At 43.7% G+C, this 21,615-nt stretch overlaps 1 long non-coding RNA gene across 1 annotated transcript in view; it reads left to right on the forward strand.

The window, feature by feature from the left end:
• Positions 1-1,429: 1,429 nt before the first annotated feature.
• Positions 1,430-21,615, forward strand: part of LOC132363657 (uncharacterized) — a 31,365-nt gene continuing 11,179 nt past the window's right edge. The window contains exons 1-4 of the long non-coding RNA XR_009502632.1: positions 1,430-1,685; positions 7,574-7,769; positions 8,397-8,544; positions 12,917-13,174. This is a non-coding gene — a long non-coding RNA (uncharacterized LOC132363657). The remainder of the gene's footprint in view (positions 1,686-7,573; positions 7,770-8,396; positions 8,545-12,916; positions 13,175-21,615) is intronic.

A 21,615-nucleotide genomic window follows, 5' to 3' on the forward strand; every position in this document is an offset into this window, starting at 1 on the left:
AATATGGCCTTTGACTTCACGCCATATATAGCTGTTTCCTACCCTAAAGCTGGAACCACCTCACACTAGCTTTCTCAGAAGCCAACCACAGGACTCCTGGGCCAGGACTCAGAGCACAAAACTCCTTGGATTTTATCATCTTTCCCCTCCCCCAGCTTCCTACCTGTTTTCAAGAATCACAACCCTTTCCCCAGTTCTCCAGAGGTTAGGAATGGAAGCTGGGGAAGTCAGAGCTATAATTCTCTATTAAAATATGAATTATTGATGCTTCGCCTCCCATCCTACTCTAGAAGTGAAAGACAGCCACCCACTTCAAGGGTCTCGCTCAATGCAGATCTGTGGACACAGAGAAGCACTCCTAAGGGACTGCTTAGGGGTAGGGGTAACTAATCTGCAGATGGTCTCATTCCTGCCTGGCACCTTTCCATTGTGTGGTCCTACCCGGGCTTACCTAGGCCACTTGATTTTATATAGGAACCTATCATACTCTGAGTCCCCCCTGTGATTTACGTTTTTAAAATATCTTCTAACATGTAATTCACTTATTTATTAGGTATGTTCTTTATTTTCTTTTTCCTCCATGAGAATGTAAATTCTTATGAGGGCAAAGATGTTAGGTTTATTCACTGGGGCCGTGCCAGGCACATATTAGGCACTCAGTAAATATTTGTGGAATGAATGAATGAAAACTTCAGAGGAAAAAGCTTTCTATCGATCCTGGAAGGACCTTGTGGCCCTTAGCAAGGGCTCCAAAAAGCAAAATCAACCAAAACTTGGACAACTGACTGCGACTCTATCTTTCTTGCAAACAGGAAAGCAAAGATGGGGTGGAGGGGGGGGGTGTCCCCCAGCCCCTCTCCCCTTCTCCCTCGCAGAGGAGGCCAAGGCAGCGAAGGGAGGGCAAGGTCCTTCCCGATTTCTGGAATAGTGGCTGTGTTACCTGCTTGTCTTGCTCCCATTCTCTTGACAGCCCTATTCCTGGATTTTATACTGTGTGCCTGTTCTTTCCACATCATGGCTACTGTGAATAAATACATTGAAGAAGGATGAAGGCACCTTTTTTTTTTTTTTTTTTTTTGTCCTGCAGCATGACTAGCAGTTAGTGGGATTCGGTAGACAGGAAACACAAATATATTGAAACCGGGATTTGAAAGCTGCACCTTCAGTTGCAGGATCTCGTTCTTAAGAGGACGGATTGCAGACCGGAGGCGGGCGGGGCTGCGCGCAGGGATGCGGTCCCAGGCCTCGGAGTGCCGGGCGAGGGCGAGGGCGAGGGCGAGGGCAGGGGCAGGGGCAGGGGCAGGGGGCGGCGGGGGGAGAAGAGGGGAGCGCCGGCTCCGCACGTGTCCCCACGGCAGGGGGCGGCGGGGGGAGAAGAGGGGAGCGCCGGCTCCGCACGTGTCCCCACGGCAGGGGGCGGCGGGGGGAGAAGAGGGGAGCGCCGGCTCCGCACGTGTCCCCACCCCAGTTAGCTGGAAAAGGCCGGGTGTGCTGCACCTCCCGCGGTGGGTCGTCTCGGCTTAAAGCGGCAGCAGGCGACCAAGGAAGCGGATGGAGAGGCCGCGGGGAGCCGGGGATGGCAAAGCCGCTCCCTACCCGAGGGCTCGCTGCCCTCGCTGGCAAGGCGAGGGCTCACTCTGCAGAGGCGTCTCCGCGGCTTTTCCCAGTTTTGCTCCGAGACCCAGGTTGGTAGAGCGGGCTGGATGGGGGCGCGGGCTCCGCTGGCTGGGCGCGGCCGCAGAGGCGCCGCTGCGCTCTCCGCCCTTCTCCGCGCCTCGGCCGGCCGACTGGCCGGCTCCCCGGAGGCCCCTCCGCATACGCCGGTCTGCCCACCCCGCCCTTCGTGGCTCCCCCGTCCCTGAATTCCTGCAGCGCTTTCACAGTTCACACGGTCATTCATCTCTCAGTATGTGATATGTCTCCCCAGTTAAATTATAAAACACATAAACAGCCATATGCTCTTTTTTTAACCTTTCTCTTTTTCTGATTATAAAGTGCTTCTCTAGTTCCTGTTGTGTTCAACCCAAAGCGATGGCCAGCACAGGCCTCTAATTGCGTGACTTCAGGAAAACCCTTCTGGAATGGTTTTCTCATGTGCAAGATGAGATTTTTAAGGTCCCTTCCAGCTTTTAAATTCATGGACTTCCCAAGGAGAGCTAGAGTTGGTTTACTGGATAGAGCTGCTCTGGCTACAGTGGTTTGGGGTCCAAATGTTTTGTTTCTGGAGGTTACGGGTGGGTGGCATCTGTGAGTGGTCACCAGGAAGAGGAACCCACAGTGACTCCTGGCTTCTTCTCTCCTGGCCACTCACTATCTACCCAGCTCTTCTAAAACGGGGTCCCCAGGCCATACGCATGAGACCACTTTGATACTGACTGAGGGGTAGGAAAAATCCCTTCTCCTGTAAGTTCTATGCTGAAAAGGAAGAAATTTTTCAGAAAGGCTTTTTGCTAGGAAATTATGAGGTACAAAAACACAAAACCATGGAAGCATCCAGTCAGACCCCACATTCTTTGAATAACTTTGATAGAGGCCAAACATTTGTTAGCAAATTTTAGACAACCTTGAGCCCCACGTCATTGCCCTCAGCTGAACCATGAAGGAGAAGGTTGCTAAGCCAAAGATACTCAAACTTCCCCCCAACAGCCTATGTGGCCCCTTTCCAGACTCTGTACAGAGCACAGGGCATGGCTCTGGAATAATTCACATGGGAACTTGACTTCAGTTTTGCCTTTTTTTTTTGGCTGTCTGGCCTTGAAGAAGCTTCTTAACTTCTCTGATTCCCACTTTTCTTTCTATTCAGTAGGAATAATATCTTCTGTCTTGTTGAGTTGAGCGAATCTTAAATAAGCATGTTCGTGTATCATTCAGAGGTCTTCACTGAAACACGGGCTTACCCCAGTTGCCTTAATCACAACAGCAGTTTATTAAGACATGCAGAGGGACCACAATCTCTAGGAAGGCCTGGAGGCAATGAAACGGGAAGGCTTCCCAAATAACACTACCAGTGCTCCCGGGAGATGCCCAGGCCCCATCGCTTGACTAGTCCGAAGCCTGCAGTGCCTCATTAAGGCTTCTGACATCGCTGCTTCTGAGAGCTACACTTCTCAGGACACCGCCTTCGTTGCAGCCACGCCTTCCAAACCAAAGCCTCTTGTTCCCTCTGTTATCATCCCTGAAGATCTCTCTCTGGTCCTGGCAAGGCCCACCCTCTCCAACCCATTTTCCTCCATCTTGTTGTTAAGGCTGATTCTACCCTTGGATGAAATTCAAATTCTTCAAGAATAGAACAGTGTGACCTTGGCAGGAAGCACCGGTTTTTCCTGCAACCTCACCACTTTACCCCCTCACAGCCCTAAGTTAGTACCTTATCCCCCCCTGATATAAAACCTACACTATCTTTAGACTACCTGCTACATTGCCTTGTCTAGTCTGAGTCAAGTTCTGTTACCAGCTGAGCCACCACCTGGATGTTCTTTGATTCAAATTCAAATGCTTCCAAGGCCCAGACCAGTGGTTTTCAGCCGCTGGCTGCAGAATGAAGGAGGGTGGGACGCTGGGCCTTGGAGAGTCTGATTTAATTAGTCATGAGTGAGCCCAGATACAGGCATTTTTAACAGCTCCCCAGTTTATTTCAGCAGGGGAACTGTCTTCTAAAATCCCATCAAGGTTTTACTTAATAACACTGAAAGTTTTAAGCAAGGAGTAAAAATTGAAAGCATAAGATCAAACAAGAGTGGAAGAGGGTAATATACTCCCAGTCTCTAACAACTATCTGCAAATATTAACTTTTGAGTTAACAATTTTGCAAGTAGGGACAATGAATTAGGCTTTTGGGGCCATTTCAGCTTCTGGGTTTGAAATGTGAATTCTTCTTGGTCATTGTGTACCTATTAATATTGAATTTAAATAGAAAATGGGCGGGGGGAGAGAAGGAGTCTTTACAGGATGTGACACAATGCCTGGTAGTCTAGTCTAAGATAAGTGAGGAATGGCAGATTGTAAATTCTGTTTATCTCAAATGTTTGGTTCATTCAATAACAAGCCACCTTTTGACAAAGTGATTTGAGATAAATATATTGACAGCTGTGAGGATACCAGGGTGTTCATTACTCATCCCTGACTTCACATATCTCTTTTCAATAGATTTCCCTGTATATTCACCATTCTGAACTGTCAATTACAGTGATATGAAAGGAGCAGGAGGAGGGAATCAATATGCCTTCAATGATGGAATAGGTAAAATGTTATAGAAAAATGGAAATAACATCTCAGCATGACTCACATCATGTACCTGAATCACCAACATTGTGAAGGTGCAGGGTGGATAGCTGTGTGGATAACTATGAGAACAATTGTATTCTACTGCTGCTGCCATTGTGGAAAAACCATGAGAAGACTTACCCCAAACTGCCATTTGGTACACAACCAGGCAGAAGTGCAAGGGCTAAGGAACAGAAGGACCCCACCAGTTGTGGATACTTGTCATTCCTTTATGGCCAATTAACATTTTAAATCCGTGTCCCTATGGTTGGGAATCACCCATCTCCCACTATAGAAGCTGAGAGTGTCAGACACTTATTTTGCTTCCTGCCCTTGTAGCTAGAGCATGGGCATAGCTACCTGACCCAGGCCCCACCAATCACAGATAACCTCCAGACCTAGAATTAGAAGCCCAGTGATCAGAAGTGACATATGATGACATTAGGCAGTGGTTTTTAGCAGACGGGTCCAGCCTCAATGGCATTTGGAGCACAGGCTACAACATTGAGGGTGCAGTGCTGGCAGTGGAGAGACATACACTATGACAGAGCTGGCTTTTAGACCTCTCAGATATTTGATAAGCTACCCAATATTCTTTTAATAAAATTTTTCTTTTTTCCTTAAATGACCTTGCATTATTGCAGTCATGTAATTGCCACTCTACCTCAATCCTTGCCCCTCTGTAACCTATTCTCAATGGAGGAGCTAGAGTCTTCCCATGAAAACGTCAATCATAATATTTCTCAGCTCAGAACCCTCCAATGGCATCCCCTGTCACTCAGAGTAAAAGCCAAAGACTTAGAGTGGCCTAAAATGTTCTATGTGGCCCCTCTGACTATACTGTCATTACGGTCTCTCCCACTCAAATATGCTTGCCTCAAGGACTGTTCACTTGCTGAAATTCTCCCTGGAAAGTTCTTCCCCCAGAAATCCACATGACTCACTCCCTCATCTCCTTTAAGCCTTTGCTGAAATATGCCTTCTTGGTGAAGACTTCCTTGAAAACACTCTCCAAAAATGCAAATGCACCCCTTGACATTCCTTATATCCTTTCCCTGCTTTAGTTTCCTCCATAGAACTTATCAGCTTCTGTCATATTTTATACTTGCCTTATTTGTTTATGTTAATCTCTCAGCCCCCACTAGAGTGTAAGCTCCAAGACGGCAGGGATCTTTGTTTTGTTCACTGCTGCATCTACAGTGCCTGGAAGAGTGAGTGCATGGTGTAGATTAGGTCCTCAACAATTATTTGCTAGATGGATGGATGGATGGGTTGGCGGATGGATGGATGGATGGATGGAGAGGATGTTAATGATTAGTGAAAAGTATAAGTTTACCTGACAAAGGGAAAGCAGCAGGAATGAGAAGATGAACTTGCAGATGCAAACTAGAGCTCCACTTCCACTGGAGGGTACTGAGCTGAGAAATGTTATGCCATGTTTGATATCTTGTGAGGGATGGTCAAAGACATCTGAGGACTCTTTGCTTTTGCTTTTTAAGGAGTAGGCTGATTTTTGCTGGTTCACAAGGGCCAAGAGGAAACCAGCAATCAATCTTGGTTATCAGAAATTCTGATCATGGAACAACTGTACAAATTCATTTGAGGAAGATCTGGTCAGTATAATGGCAGTAATAGTAATAGTAGCTTACATTCATCGAGTGTTTACTGAATGCTGGGTACTTCTTTAAATGCTTTATGTAGACTATCTCATTTAATCCTTACAACAAATATATGAGGCAGGCACTACTTTTTTCTTTCCCATTTTGCAAATAAGGTAATCAGAGGCTAAACAATTTGCCAAAGGCCAGGTATCTAGAAAGATTTCATTTAATTATTTGGCTATGTTTTGAGATGAGACAAGAAAAAAAATGAGATTGATCTGGCTACCCAGGATTCTAAAAATGACCCTACAGAATGATAGATACCAAGTATGATGTTGTGGAACATGAGCAGGCAGATGGGGTTTGAACATCGGTTTTGCAACTCACTGTCTGCATGGCTTTAGACAAGTTACTTGTCTCTGAGTTGATTTCCTCATTTGTAAAATGTAAACTCATATGCTCCTTGCAGAGTTGTCAAGATTAAATAAAATCACACACGGAAACACATATAATGTCTGGCCCAGAGAAGGCACTCAAGAAATGACATTACTACTACTACTACTACTGCTAATACTATTACTATTATTACTGTTATTGTTATTATTGAAGGAATTCAGAGTCCATCCAGCCTCTTGGCTCCATACTTGTGAATGTCCCTGTGTGTGCTTTTCAAACATTAGCCAATAGCATTTAGAATCAACTAGACAACAATCTAAAAGTACAAATTCCTGAGTTCCACAAGTCTCACTCTTGGATGGAAAACTGACATTCTTTTAAAGAACTCTAGAAACAGAGAGAAACTCCGTGCCTCCTTTCTAATGTTGTATAAGCCAAATTCCTTATGGGAAACTGATGCCTCGAGCAGTGTGGCCTAATGGTTAAGGGAGTAGGGTCTGGAGTCCTACTGCCTTGGGGTCTTAGGTCAGATGGACCTCTTTGTATTTGCCTTTATGTGTAAAACTGGGATAATGATAACTCTTACCTCATAAAGATGAAGCTTAAAATAAACATGTAAAACAATTAGTAAGAGCTTGGCAAATATTAGGTTCAATAAAGGTTAACTATTATCATTTGAATTCATTTTCCATTCTTTGGGCTTCCACTGATGGAACAATTTAAAAAAAAAAAAAGTGGAGATTTTTCCACTCCCAAACTTTGCAAACAAGTATCCCTGTTTGGTCTTCACACGGAAAGAGACAACACGCTGAGCCCACTTCTGACAGGTCCTGTGCTGAAGAAGTTCAGGCCTGCTGAGCAGTTCCAGACTCATCTTAAAGAGCCTTTGCCAGTGTTTCATATATGTAAACTTAGGAAGGTATTCTTGATAGCTAAACTAAATCTTACAAATTAAAATTCCATATATGATAGTGTGTAGAAAAGAGCAGGTGCATTCGTCTTCCCAGTGCTCTGGGGATCCATCAGTTCCTTTCACTAGTCACTCTTACGTGCCAGAGGCCACTACAGTTTTGCTCTGCCCAGAATCAGGTCTGCATTCTTGGCATAACTGCTTTCCCTTATCAACTTTTAGAGGAAATGTGACCTCTGCAAAGACACCTCTCCCATACAGAAGAGTTCCTCTTACCCCTGCCCCACACCCAGATGGCTTCACCTTCACCCGACCATTTCCCCTCCCTCAGCCCTTTGTGTACTTCATAGCTCTCATCACAGTACATAATCACATAACTTATTTTCTGCTTTCTTGTTTCCAGGCTGTGCCCCTCCACATGCACACCTGTCTGTAGCTACCAAGAAGCCAGGGATCACATCTCTCTTGTTTCCTCCTTTGTCACCAGCATCTATCTCAGGGCTAGGTCTCAACACCTAGCAGCTCTCAACAAATATTGGATAAATAGTGAATGAATCTAAAGACGCATTTCCTCTGGACTCTTCTATCTGGAAGAAAAGGTGAGGGATGGACCTGAATAAACAGTAAAGGAACAAAAACATTAGACACAACCTCTGTAATTTCCCAGAGTGTGGCCATGAGTGAGCTTCATATCCAAACTTTTAAGATCCTTAAATGAAGACCTCCCACCTTAAATGTGAAAACCAGTAGCTACACAGAGGCTGGTGAAGTATTGAAGTCATTAGAAGGGATTATGTGTAAAATACAGTATGATCTTTTATTTTTTTTTTAAAAGAAAAAAGAAAAAACTTTGATGAAATCAAATCTAAAATCTCCTGATCTTTCTGAGAGGAGAGAAACTGGGTCCTTTCTTCTCTTTACCATTTTTGCCATTTTGATGTTTAAAGTCAAACTGTACCCTCGGCTTCCAGCTGAACCATCCTCTGTGCCCTGTCTGCCCTCATCCCCCTACCCAACCTATATGAATGAGTATTAGAGTTGGAGGGACTTTGAAAATAATCTTGTGCAATCCTCCTTTTTGTTGAAGAGGAAAGAAAGTCCAGGCCACACTGTGAGAGGGTCTCAGGAACCGGAAGGGGTCTCAGGTCGCTCGACTCCCCTGCTAACCCTCCACTCCTCCATGTCAGATTTATCTCACTTTGGACTTATCCCCTCTGACTCTCCAGGGCCGGATCCACCTTTCAGCCCCAGTACAATCATCCAGGAGGCAGCTAGTCAATATCCTGTCTACTCTGAAGACAAGAACAACCCCGCAGATGTCAGCCAGACCTTTCTTTTCTGGCAGCACTAAATGAGCCTTCCTTTCTCCAATCAGTAAGTCCAGCCAGAAAATTTCCAACCAGGAAGTGTTCCATCTCTGAAGACAGTTCTTTCACTCCTTAATCAATCTGGGTTCACTCTGTAAGTCTGAAAGGCAGTGAAAAGCCCCACAGTGTACATTCTAATCCTCAGAAAGCCTTGCTTTTCTCTCCCTGAGATGCCGAGGCCAGAACATTCTCAGTCCTCTTTTGCCCTACCCCCGCCTCCAGAAGGTGAGAGAACTCCCCCAAATGCTTTGGTGAAGAAAACAAGAGGTGTAAGTCCTGACAGGCCATCGAGAAGTTGAGGGAAGACAGAGTGCTCATGCACAGCCAGTCTGGGGCAGTGCCCTGGACCCACACAGACCCTGGAGTTTGGTGGACAGAGTTGAGTTGGTTAGTTCTGCCTTCCCCTCCTTTCTGTCTACCTGTACGGCAGAAACTGAGATGGGCTGAGAAATCCTTTGCTATAATCCTTTTCTCCCTAGAAACTCTGTTCACTCAACAACAAACCCCATGGGTCATTCACTTTTTTCACATGGTTTCATATATTGCCTAGTCCCAGTCTATTCTTGATTTTTTATCGGTTGGTTTGGGATTTTTTGGCCAGTGTGTTGGGAGGAGGCAAGGAGGATTTGATGATTTTTAAGACAAAGTGTCTCACCCTCATCTCAATCTCTAAAATTGTCTTTGAGCTCATTTTCCCTTTATCACTTGAGTCATCCACTCACCAGTACCAGTCTTTCAGTTGTTTGTTGATTTTATTGTTACTGTTGTTTATGGGTTTTTGTTTTTGTTTTGTTAATGTAAGAGAGTTATTGATTTTAAGATAAGGAGACCTCAGTCTCCAAAACTGCCTATGCCTGAAGTTATATTCTTCACAACACTCTAGTTTTTTAGTACCTTCACTGGTATCAACACCATGTTCCCTCAATCTGTGAGCTAAGATTATCTTTATCTCTTTTGTCTTTTCTCCACTTGGTCACCCATTCTTCTTAAAAGAGTTTCTCATAAGAACTTACTTTTGATAACTTCCAGCTTTGTATTAGTCATAAATTTTAGAAATTATTGGCATGAACTCTTGTCAAGATGGTGTTGTAAGTTCAAAATTTGAGGCTTTGTTTTGCTCCAAAGGCATTGTTGTGATACATAAAATAGAAAAAAAGGAAATAGAAAAGCATGGCCGGGACTTCCCTGGTGGCACAGTGGTTAAGAATCTGCCTGCCGATGCAGGGGACATGGTTCAAGCCCTGGTCCAGAAAGATCCCACATGCCGCAGAGCAACTAAGTCCACAAACTACAGCTACGGAGCCCACATGCTGCAACTACTGAAGCCCTCGCGCCTACAGCCCGTGCTCCACAACAAGAGAAGCCACACTGATGAGAAACCCATGCACTGCAATGAAGAGTAGCCCCTGCTCAACACAACTAGAGAAGGCCAGTGTGCAGCAACGAAGACCCAATGCAGCTATAAATAAATAAATAATTTTTTTTAAAAAAAAGGCATGGCCATGTTCCAAACAAGATAATTATCTCTATGAGCTATAATCAGAGGAGAAAAAGTGGAAAGTGGGACCATTGAGGTCTGAACCATAAGTGAGCAGAAGTGGCCAGGAGTTCTAGCTCCTGTGGGATAACAGGAACCAAAATACCCCTGAGAACCCAGGGACAGAAGCGAGGCCCCCTGCTGGTTACCAATCCACAGCCCCTTCTAAAGGGACAGTGCTAGGAAGCCATATTTTGGACCATATCACCCTGCCCTACTCCCTCCAAAACTGCTGACTGGACCAACGGTGGGCTCCTTACCCAAAGGCATCCAAGCCATAGGGCTTCTATGAGGGGCCATGAAATGAAAAGTTTCACCAGATGAAAAGGAACTGGCCCTATAAGATTCTGGACCCAATGAAGTTAAATTGGGAAATATGTGAAGAGGTAAACAATTTTCGGTGCGAACTAAAGCTGAAAGATCCTGAGACAGAGAGGAGACAAAAGGGCTCTGATGGATCACGATCAAGCCAAAGTCATGAGGAAGGAGAAACCCTGAGATCACAAAACTTACAAGCTTTAGAGTGGAAGATGAAGATGCAACTTGATAGCTGAAAGAGGAAACCAAACCCATAGAGAAATGTGGAGTCATGATAATGTAGGAAAGAAAGCAAAATCCTACAACTCGCACCACAGAGATCCAGAGGAGTGCTGGCGATTGCCGGGGTCTTTCTGATTTCAGCCTCCAGGAGACACAGCTCTGCGGTCATTTCTGCCCTTTCTCCCAGAGGCTGCTTGTTTGGCTCCACCTTGGTTACTATGAAGCTTGGCCCTGGGCTTGGACCTCTACTTCCCTGCTTTCACGCATAGCTTTCAGCTGTCTCCCTTCTGCCACTCCAATTACTTGAAGTTCTGTGTGTGAGACTATTCCTTACAAGCAAGAAAACTCAACCGAAACATATGTTAAGTCACTTAATCACCCCAACACCATAAGAGGTAGGAATAATATTCCCATTTTACAAATGAGGAAACTGAGGCTATAAACATTAAGCAGATGGATCACATAGCTCCTGGGCTGGTCATTTGCCTGTTTGCTCTCATACTTATTTCCTGGCCTTCCTCTGCTTTGCTGGCTGTGCAACTGTATTTCCTAGGTTTCCTTGCCAACTGGCTTCTGGCTCACAAAGAGGTTCACTGGCAAGAAATTGAAGAGCTGAAGGAAGGGAGAAGCCAGGATATTTTTCCCCCATGCTTTGGGTAGCATCTCTGGCAATAACTGCATCTTCTTCATGTCCCAGATCCCACAAGAGTGCCTTTCTTCCATGTTCCCAGTTCCCATCCTCCCTTTGACTCTTTAGGCTCCTACTTTTGCTATTCTTTGGGTGTTCTCATTGTCTCCTGTTTAGCTTTTTACTTCTTTCATTCCGTTTGTAATTTGTTTTCTGTATTAAGTCTCATCTAGTAACTGGCATGGCTCTGTTTTCCTGAAGGGACCCTGACTGATACAGCAGTTACTGAGTGGCTAAGTGAGGATTCGAGGTTCAGTCCGTTTGATTCCAGAACCCACACTCTGAAGAACACATAACACTGACAATTCAATGACAGACAGATTTCTCTGGACTTCAACTACAAACTAGTGAGGTTTCCTCCAGAGGAAGCTTGTAGAGAGGGCTTCTCCCTTTGTGTTTTTACTACTCAAAGTCACGTGCTAACTTTACAATGCCACCAATCCAAAAATCAAAATGCGGCCAGAAGAGTTCATTTCTAAGGGCTGCCTCTGGCACCACAACTCTTTAACTTGTTCTGTTCTGATTCTGTTCCCTAAACCCTCAGGGCCAGTCTAGTAGCTCTGGATTTGCTGCCAGAAGAGGAGTTCTCACAACACTGACTGTGCACCATTGAGGCAAGCTTAAATCTCATGTTGCGCAGTAGGTTTGCACTGCTTGAGAGCAATACAGTCTCTTCCTAACACTCTTAGTTTCTTGCCCCTTCCCTAAGCTTCAACCCTTGGAGACCCTATCCTTTCATGAAAATCTGTCCTCCTTGCACTCCCTACTTGGTCTAAGTGTTTTGTTTCTTCTCATTCTCCCTCTCTCTTTCTCTCTGTCACTCTCTGCTAGATTCCTGGATTTCTGACCATCTGATCTCCCAGGCCAGAACTTACCTGCTAAGGTAAATCATGTATCAATAGTCCTCTGTTGGTCAGTCATCAAGAACCACATTACTCCTGACAAGCCACCACCATCTGTTTAACATTGCACTAAGGTCTGCCTTACTGTACTGTATTGCATTTAGGGGAGCCTAGAAGTAGGTGAATATCAAATTTCTCAAAACTAGATACCCTGTCCAAGGGAGCAGAATGTTCAGATCATCTTCCCTGAAAAAAAAAAAAATCAAAGAAAGAATTCTCAACTTTATGGTCTTTAAATAAACCCATAATTGCTTCCCTAATTGTGAATGCCTCCTGCACTTGGTCTCAATCCTTTAAATACTAAATTTAGTCCATTCGTCTGTAAAGGTGGATAATTTCAGCATTCAAGTAACAAGTGTACGATGGAAAATATGCCAAACTCTTGAGGTTTGTACTACACAATATCCTGTAACGACTGACGAGTGACAGTCTATGTTTCACAGACCACAGTTGAACGGTCTGTACGATCATTTGTAAAAATAACTTAAGTCTTATAAAAATGGATGCTATCTTTGGCATCTCCCTCTTTCCTCCCTCCAGCTACCACCTCCCACATCCCAGCTGTCTCCTAATCCTATGAGGGTTCTTGTTTCCCCAAAAAGCTTCTGTGGCTTCTCTGTTCTTTCCCTTTCCCTCTCTAAGGGAATCTCAACATTACCAGGGACTAAAATGGATGGCCACATGTCACAGAGAATGAAATATCTTTTCCCAGCCCGTGTCTTCTGAGCTGACCTAGAAGCCTAGGAGCCATTCCACTGAGACAGACGAATGGACCACATGACCTGAGGAAGACTCCTCGCTAGCTCCTACTCACCAATCAGGTCTTGAGCAAAGAGTGACATCCTTGAAAAGATATTCTCCAACCTCCAGCCTAAGTCAGGGTCTTAAGAGTAATTATCTCAGTTTGTAAATATATCTTCCTCTGCATCATCTGGATAATTACTGTCTACCCCGGTAGGCTGTAAGAACCGTGAGTATTTACGTCCCAAATTGTATTTCACAAAAGTGGTATTAGTGGGGGTGTCTGTGGCAAGTAAATGTGGGAAGAGTCAAATTAAGCAAATTTCTTGACTGTAGGACTTCTTGGAGTCTTTAAAATGCTAATGTGTGTTATAACCACCAGTGTTTCACAAACCATACTCACCATGGAGCCTTTTCTCATAACGCACGTTGACATTTGGATGAACTAGTGTTCTGTGGAATATAGTTTGAGAAAAGCCAGTATAAAATGAATTACAATTTCTGCCTTTGCTCTAACATGACAGCAGACTGGTAATTGTAACTAGCACACAGGTTTCAAATGACCTTGGAAGCTACGGTGGAAAACTGTGACAAAATTTCATTTTTGTCACAGAAAGAGATAGTTGGGCTAAAGATAAGTTTGAGGAAGATACCCAAAAAAGGGAAGGGGGATAAGAAAGAAAGGTGGTTTACAGAATATGCAATAATGGAGTTTCAATTAAAGAAGAAATCATGCCAACTAGCTGAGTAAAAAGAGAACCGATAAGATTCTCCCCAGTACTTGATACTGATGAGTGAGAACTAGTATGGCACCTGCGGCTGGTCCAAGACAACAGGGAGAAGTGTGGGGACCTTGGGTCTTCTGGCTGGCCTTCACATAATAACTAGCCATATGGTCGACTTGTTCGTGATAATGTGAATTTCAAGTTCCATAGGGTTACATTATTCAGCAACACGGAAATGTACAAAATTACAGTTAACTTAAATAATATAAAATATATAAAAATATATTATTTTTAAGCTTTTGACAAAATCATTTAAATATTTTAAAAATGAAAACATATAAGTACTACTGTGAGCTATTGTTATATGTGTGACCTGGAGATAGATATTTATTGATATTCCAAAGGGCTGCTTCAGATCCTTTGTGGAAGTAGAGGTGTACACTTAATAAATAGATGCAGAAACAATTATTCTAAGCTTTGTGGCTAATAAAGTGATGTCTAGGAGGTTACTATGGCTACACATTATCTTTTAGAGTTAATCCAATGAGTAGAGATTTTCTTTTTGAATATACGTTCACAGCAAGACACGTGATCACATGTGAACAAAGCGAACTCAAAACCTTGTTTTGAAAATCAACTAGCATTTAGTTTTTCACTTTAGCCAATCAACTGAGAGGACAGTTCTTATGATGAGGACTCAAAACAGCATTAAGTAAAATTTACTTTTTTTTTTTTTTCATTATACAACTTTCTTATTTCATTTTTCTTGAATAATTGAAACACCAGTTTCAATTATGGAAACTGTTAGAAATTGGCAAAACAAGCTTGTGCATATTATTCTTACAACTTTAGAAATGATGCTAATCACTAGCCCCCATAAATCCCATATCTCAGTTAACCTTTCATGTGTATTCATATTGGTATATAATAAATACATATATGCTATTTAAATACAGTATACATAGTACTATCTGTAGTATATAAATACAGAATAAAGATGAAATTATACTATAAATGTTTTATAATCTATTTTTTACTTAATAATACATCATGACTATTGTTCCAGTTGACCAAGTTTTAAACTTTGAATACTCATAGCACTTGTTTTGCTTTGAATTACTCTCTTACTCTTTGCTACAGGTGTGTGATGCTTTCCAACTAGTATAAAGAGTGATTTAGGAGAAAAAAAGAGTGCTTTAGAAGCAAGATTTGGGTTGTGTCTTCCTAGCCCCTGATAGAGTGACAGGTACATTAAAGCTACCTAATAAGTGATTATAAAATTAAGTTAGTGAGTGGTTCAGTATATAGCTGACCACTATTTCATATTTGACTATTTCATATTTCATAAAGTATTAAGGTTTGGATATTTTACAAAGTCATCAAAAAGTCATATGGGCTATGTAAAACAAAAAAACCGGGTTTCCCTGGTGGCGCAGTGGTTGAGAATCTACCTGCCAATGCAGGGGACACGGGTTCGAGCCCTGGTCTGGGAAGATCCCACATGCCGCAGAGCAGCTAGGCCCGTGAGCCACAATTACTGAGCCTGTGCGTCTGGAGCCTGTGCTCCACAACAAGAGAAGCCGTGATAGTGAGAGGCCCGTGCATCACGATGAAGAGTGGCCCCCACTTGCCGCAACTGGAGAAAGCCCTCGCACAGAAACGAAGACCCAGCACAGCCATATATAAATAAATAAATAAAAATAAATCATTAAAACAAACAAACAAACAAACAAAAAAACCTAATTTGTTATAAACTCTATTCCCATTTGTATTCAGATTTTTATATACAAAAGTTAGTTCTAATGACTGCAACATTTACTACCTTTAACATCAATGGGAGCATCAATTATGTAAAAGGCTTAGTCTGGTGTAATTTTCAAAATCTGAAAATCTCTTGATGTTTTAAGGAGTTCCAATAAATAAAAATCAGGCTCACAAAGAATCAAATGGTCCAAAATACCAACACAATGCCAATGTGTTGGCAATGAATATTTTTCAGCAAACTATTTTCTGTAACAATATATTCTTCTTATTTTTTGACAAGGAGAAAGATTAGGAGAGAGACAAGTAGAGCCAACCTAGAACTGAGCTATCTCATAGACTTAATATTCTGGACCTCAAAATCTCATATATCCCACTAGAAACATTAAAACTTCTAAACCAGACAAATTTCTAACCCCAAAGTTAGCAGCTGCAAGGCCATAAAATTTACTTTTTTATGTATGAATAACAGAAAGAAAGACGTTAGCTGTTGGAGAGTCTGAAGACTTTCAGACATTTGCGTTATTGCTGAAAACAAACTTAATCCATAATTTAATGTAGACTATTTCTGGGTACATAAACACACATATATAGTGCAAAGGCAAAAAAAAGGAAGAGAACTTTGGAAAATGCTAAACAATGGGGATTAGGCTTTTCTCTGGTTGTCTTTTATGTTGACCCTGGAATCTATCTTCAATTTAAAAGATTAAGAGAGGTTTAATTCCAAAGGATGGTTGCCTTTTAAAAGGGTTCTTGGGTCTTGACACTTAGATGCAAAAGCAGAATTTGCATAGTCTGGACAAAGCAATGGTTAGAAGATTGTTTTAAGCCTCTGTGTTCCTGAGATCATGGCCATTTCGCTAAGTTCTGAATTGAGGAGACAGAATATTGGGTGAGAGGTCAGAGAAAGGTCACTGAGGAAGGGAATGAGGACACGTTGGTAAGGGGAGGAGGGCTGGCTGGCTGATCACGGGATCAAGTGCAAATCCAGTCCACTTTCTCGTGCTGCGGTCCCCTGTCTGCTTCTTCTCCATCTTCCCAGGCTCGGGGAATTCCCTCAGCAATCCCTTTTGGGTCCAGCCACTTCTACATCCCTGACTCAAGACCTATCCTCTATCAACCTTAACCCCTCCAGAGGGAGTACCCAGTTTAAACTTCCTCAAGGGGCCTGAAAACATGAAAGCTCTTTACTTCCCATCCCAGAGGTATATGTGTATGTTGGGCTGGGGAGGGGGCTGGGGGCGTAGCGGGGTGTTTTTCAGCACAGGCTGTTATGTGAGGGCCTTTCAGACTTTAGAAACATGGTACTGGCCTCTCTTTCCTGAGGGGGTGAGTAAAGAGACACTGAGACTGGTAAGCCTTCTCAACACCTCACTCTACTGTGTGAGGAATAAGACTTCTCTGTTCATTTGGTCCCAAGCCTTTAACCAGATTGCCTGCGCACTTAGCTGGGCTCCTGGGAACTTGCTGAACCAGCTGCTGTCCCAGTGCCTGCTCCACCTGCCTGCTCGCACTTTTTGCTCTTGCCTCCTCCAGCTTTTGGACATTGCCAGCTTGCTCCCATACACGCCTCAGGCCTGCTTGCTCTGAAGTTGTCCAAATGTACTCCTCTGGGCCTGGCCCCAGGATTCCAACTCTAACACAGTGCCAGAAAGGTCTCTCAGGCGCCAGGAACCACAGCCACCTTGGGACATTCTGGTTTCTTTCTGCGGAGGCAGACCAGATACCTTTCAGAAGACAGCCCCCAGAACCAGATGTGGCTTCTGCCTGTGTCTTCAGGGAAAGGAAATCTCTCCTTGAGGGTGACAGAGGCATGACTAATTTGATTTGTAGCCTTATTATCAGTTCCAGAGCATCCTGGGGACTTACTGTGGTCACCAAACCTTGGCCTCCTAACCCACTGCAGGAGAAAGTCAAGCTTCTCTCCTCCTCCTCTTAGGCTCAGCCTGGCTATTCACCCCAAAAGGGAAAGCTGGGGTTGGGGCCACAGGGCTTGAACCCAGCCTGGAGTTCTCCTTCCCATTTTCTATCTTTCTCACCCAAACCAGGAAGCTGCCACCAGTTGTGGAGAACACTGCCCCAGTGGTCTCCAATACGCCTTTCGTAGTCATGTAAGGCCTTTAGGTTTGACATCTCTTCGTGTAGGACACGTCACCATGGCAGAGCCCCTTCAGCTCAGCTGACAGTCATTTTACACACACTGTACACAAGCCATCATTGAAGATGAAACTTGAATTTCAACCAGCCCCCCATCTAGACCAGAGATGGGCCTGGGCACCCTCCCTGCCACAGACAGATGCCCAAGACAGGCAGGCAGCCTTATGCCCCACATCAGCCCTGGGCCGTCGTGAATCTCCTTACTCATCTTCAGGGCCTTTGTTTCAGCCCAGGGTGAGCAATAGATTTTTGTTCAAAGTTCAGTCAGTTCAGGAAAGTTATAGTATATCTTTATAAACTACCCTCTATTTCATTCAAAGTGAGCATGGCTTCATGGATTCCTGTCAGGGTGTGTATTCTTTCAAGTTAGTTTCTTTAATGAATAGGATAAAGCCAAAGGAAATTTGCCATGGGCTTTTTTTTTAAACATATTTTTATTTACATTTATGTATTTATTAATTTATTTAGTTTTGGCTGCATTGGGTCTTTTTTTTTTTTTTTAAGTTTTGCTTTCTTTTTTTTTTTTAATTTATTTATTTATTTTTGGCTGTGTTGGGTCTTCGTTTCTGTGCGAGGGCTTTCTCTAGTTGTGGCGAGCGGAGGCCACTCTTCATCGCGGTGCGCGGGCCTCTCACTGTCGCGGCCTCTCTTGTTGCGGAGCACAGGCTCCAGACGTGCAGGCTCAGTAGTTGTGGCTCACGGGCCTAGTTGCTCCACGGCATGTGGGATCTTCGTAGACCAGGGCTCGAACCCTTGTCCCCTGCATTGGCAGGCAGATTCTCAACCACTGCGCCACCAGGGAAGCCCCTGCATTGGGTCTTTGTTGCTGTGCACAGGCTTTCCTCTAGTTGCGGCGAGCGGGGGCTGCTCTTCGTTGCAGTGCATGGGCTTCTCATTGCGGTGGCTTCTCTTGTTGCGGAGCACGGGCTTTACGCATGTGGGCTTCAGTAGTTGTGGCTTGCGGGCTCAGTAGTTGTGGCTCGCGAGCTCTAGAGCGCAGGCTCAGTAGTTGTGGTGCACGAGCTTAGTTGCTCCGCAGCATGTGGGATCTTCCCAGACCAGGGCTCGAACCCTTGTCCCCTGCATTGGCAGGTGGATTCTTAACCACTGCGCCACCAGGGAAGCCCCGCCATGGCCTTTTAGACACCAAATGTTAATATTCACAAGTCTGAGAAGCAGCAATATGGAGACAACATTCAGATCTTTCATTCTGAAAGGCACTGTGGGCGCTGTGGAAAAGACAATGGGCCACTTTCTCCCTGCATACTGCCCATCGCTGGCCTGTGCTCAGGGACGACAAAGCTAGATCTCACATGGTTCCCAAGCCCCTGTTCGGGCCTTGTCTTCCTTCTCTAAAACTCCAAACTCTGAGGCATACTGGGGGAGACTTTGAGAATCAGGTACAGGCTTCCGGGACATCTGGGTTCGGGGCCAGGCCTGGTTCCTTCCATTCTTTATGGACCCTGAGCAGAAGTCGCACAGTCACCATTGAAGACCGGAAAGAAATATGTTACCAGGGAGAGCTTCGCCCTCCCTCTGTCCCTGGAGGGCCTACTGTGCACAAAAGGAGGTGTCCCCACGAGTTAAGGGAAGGAATGAGTCCTCCAAAGTGAGATTCCTGGATGTAATCTGACTTTTCCACTTAGAGTGATCCTCAGACTATCTTAATAAGTTTCCCAGTGTTTCAATTCATTTCATTTATCTTCTTAAGATAATGTGGAAAAAAGTTTTAAAATTACTTCAAGGCCCTATGCATCAACTAGATAAATGGTGAGGTCTGCAGAGGTTAATACCTTGTAGCATAATCTTGCTTTGGAATCCCATCAGGGCAATTGTGATCTGTTTAATATCAAGGGATGACTACAGGTCTCCAGGAAGGAGTTATCAACTAATTTCAGAATAGAGATAAAAGCCTGTGAAATATGCAAAGGCTCCTTTCTAATTAAATTATTCACTGAACAAATTTCCTTAAAATGTACTTTCCACATTTAGAACAAGTGCTATCCAACCCCTCAAGGAGATGGCAAGGGGAGTGACAAATGAGTCTTTGGTGATCAAATTTGGTGATTATCTGCTCACAGATGGTGTGGCAACAATCTGTAGGATTATTAAAAGGGGACTTTAATCATTTTTTATCGTGTTTTGGTCTCTGCCCCATCCATTCCACAAGCCCTTTAAAAAGATTTGACCCCAAACCATACCAGGGTAGTAAAAGGCTCTAGCTGCTTCCACTCAGGTCCAAGCTACCAGATCACTCTCCCAGATTATTGGAATAACCTTTTAAAGGGATTCCCTTCTTCTTTCCTTGTCTCCCTACAGTCTATTCTCAACATAGCAGTCAGAGTGATCTTGTTAAAATAGGAGCCAGATCAGAGAATTCCTCTACTCAAAATTCCCCATCTCACCCAAAGTAAAAGCCAAAACCTTCGTGGCCTTCAGGGCCCTTCCTAATCTGCATTCTACCCCGCAGCAATCTGACCTCACTCCTACTCTCCCCAGCCACCCCTCTCTCTTTGCCTGGTTTCTTACTTCCCACAGATTTTTCTAATCATCATCTCAATGACCCCTTCCCCTACCACCTTGTTTAGCATCACACCTCTCCAATTTTCTCTATCCTTCTTCCCTGTGGTGTTTCAGCACTTTTAGCCCTGTGGTGTAATATATACTTTGTATAGACATCTTATTTTATATTTTTCCCCTATCCCCTACCCCCGCCCCACCCCACTAGAACATAAGCTCTAGAAAGACAATCACTTTTGTTGGTTTCTTTACTGCTTTGTCCAGAGGGCCTAGATCAGTGCCTGCTACATGTTAGGATGACTTGGGGCACTTGGAGGCCGTGTGCAAGATGAGTGAGCAGAGGGCAGAGAAAGGAACACACATGGGTGGAGGGGGTGTGTGGAGCAGAGCAAAGAGAGACTATGAACCCTTGGGAGACAGAACAGTAGCCTTGATCCTCAAGTTACCAGTTCCCAATTCTGAGTCTGTTAGATCTCTGACATGTCATTTGTTTCCTGTCTTTGTATTGTCCACGTATGTCCACAGTATTACCCACTTTATCTTTACAGCAACACTCTTTAACTTGAACCAGTCTGAAAGGGAGACTAGAAGGAGACAACATTAGAAAAGGAATAGGACTAGAGCTAATCAATGAATTTGGTAAAGTAGCAGGATACAAAATTAATGCACAGAAATCTCTGGCATTCCTATATACTAATGATGAAAAATCTGAAAGTGAAATTAAGAAAACACTCCCGTTTACCATTGCAACAAAAAGAATAAAATATCTAGGAATAAACCTACCTAAGGAGACAAAAGACCTGTATGCAGAAAATTATAGGACACTGATGAAAGAAATTAAAGATGATACAAATAGATGGAGAGATATATCATGTTCTTGGATTGGAAGAATCAACATTGTGAAAATGACTCTACTACCCAAAGCAATCTACAGATTCAATGCAATCCCTATCAAACTACCACTGGCATTTTTCACAGAACTAGAACAAAAACTTTCACAATTTGTATGGAGACACAAAAGACCCCGAATAGCCAAAGCAATCTTGAGAACGAAAAATGGAGCTGGAGGAATCAGGCTCCCTGACTTCAGACTATATTACAAAGCTACAGTAATCAAGACAGTTTGGTACTGGCACAAAAACAGAAATATAGATCAATGGAACAGGATAGAAAGCCCAGAGATAAACCCACGCACATATGGTCACCTTATCTTTGATAAAGGAGGCAAGCATATACAGTGGAGAAAAGACAGCCTCTTCAATAAGTGGTGCTGGGAAAATTGGACAGGTACATGTAAAAGTATGAAATTAGAGCACTCCCTGACACCATACACAAAAATAAACTCAAAATGGATTAAAGACCTAAGTGTAAAGCCAGACACTATCAAACTCTTAGAGGAAAACATAGGCAGAACACTCTATGACATAAATCACAGCAAGATCCTTTTTGACCCAGCTCCTAGAGAAATGGAAATAAAAACACAAATAAACAAATGGGACCTAATGAA

Source organism: Balaenoptera ricei, chromosome 3 (assembly GCF_028023285.1).
Source record: "Balaenoptera ricei isolate mBalRic1 chromosome 3, mBalRic1.hap2, whole genome shotgun sequence".
NCBI classification, from domain to species: domain Eukaryota; kingdom Metazoa; phylum Chordata; class Mammalia; order Artiodactyla; family Balaenopteridae; genus Balaenoptera; species Balaenoptera ricei.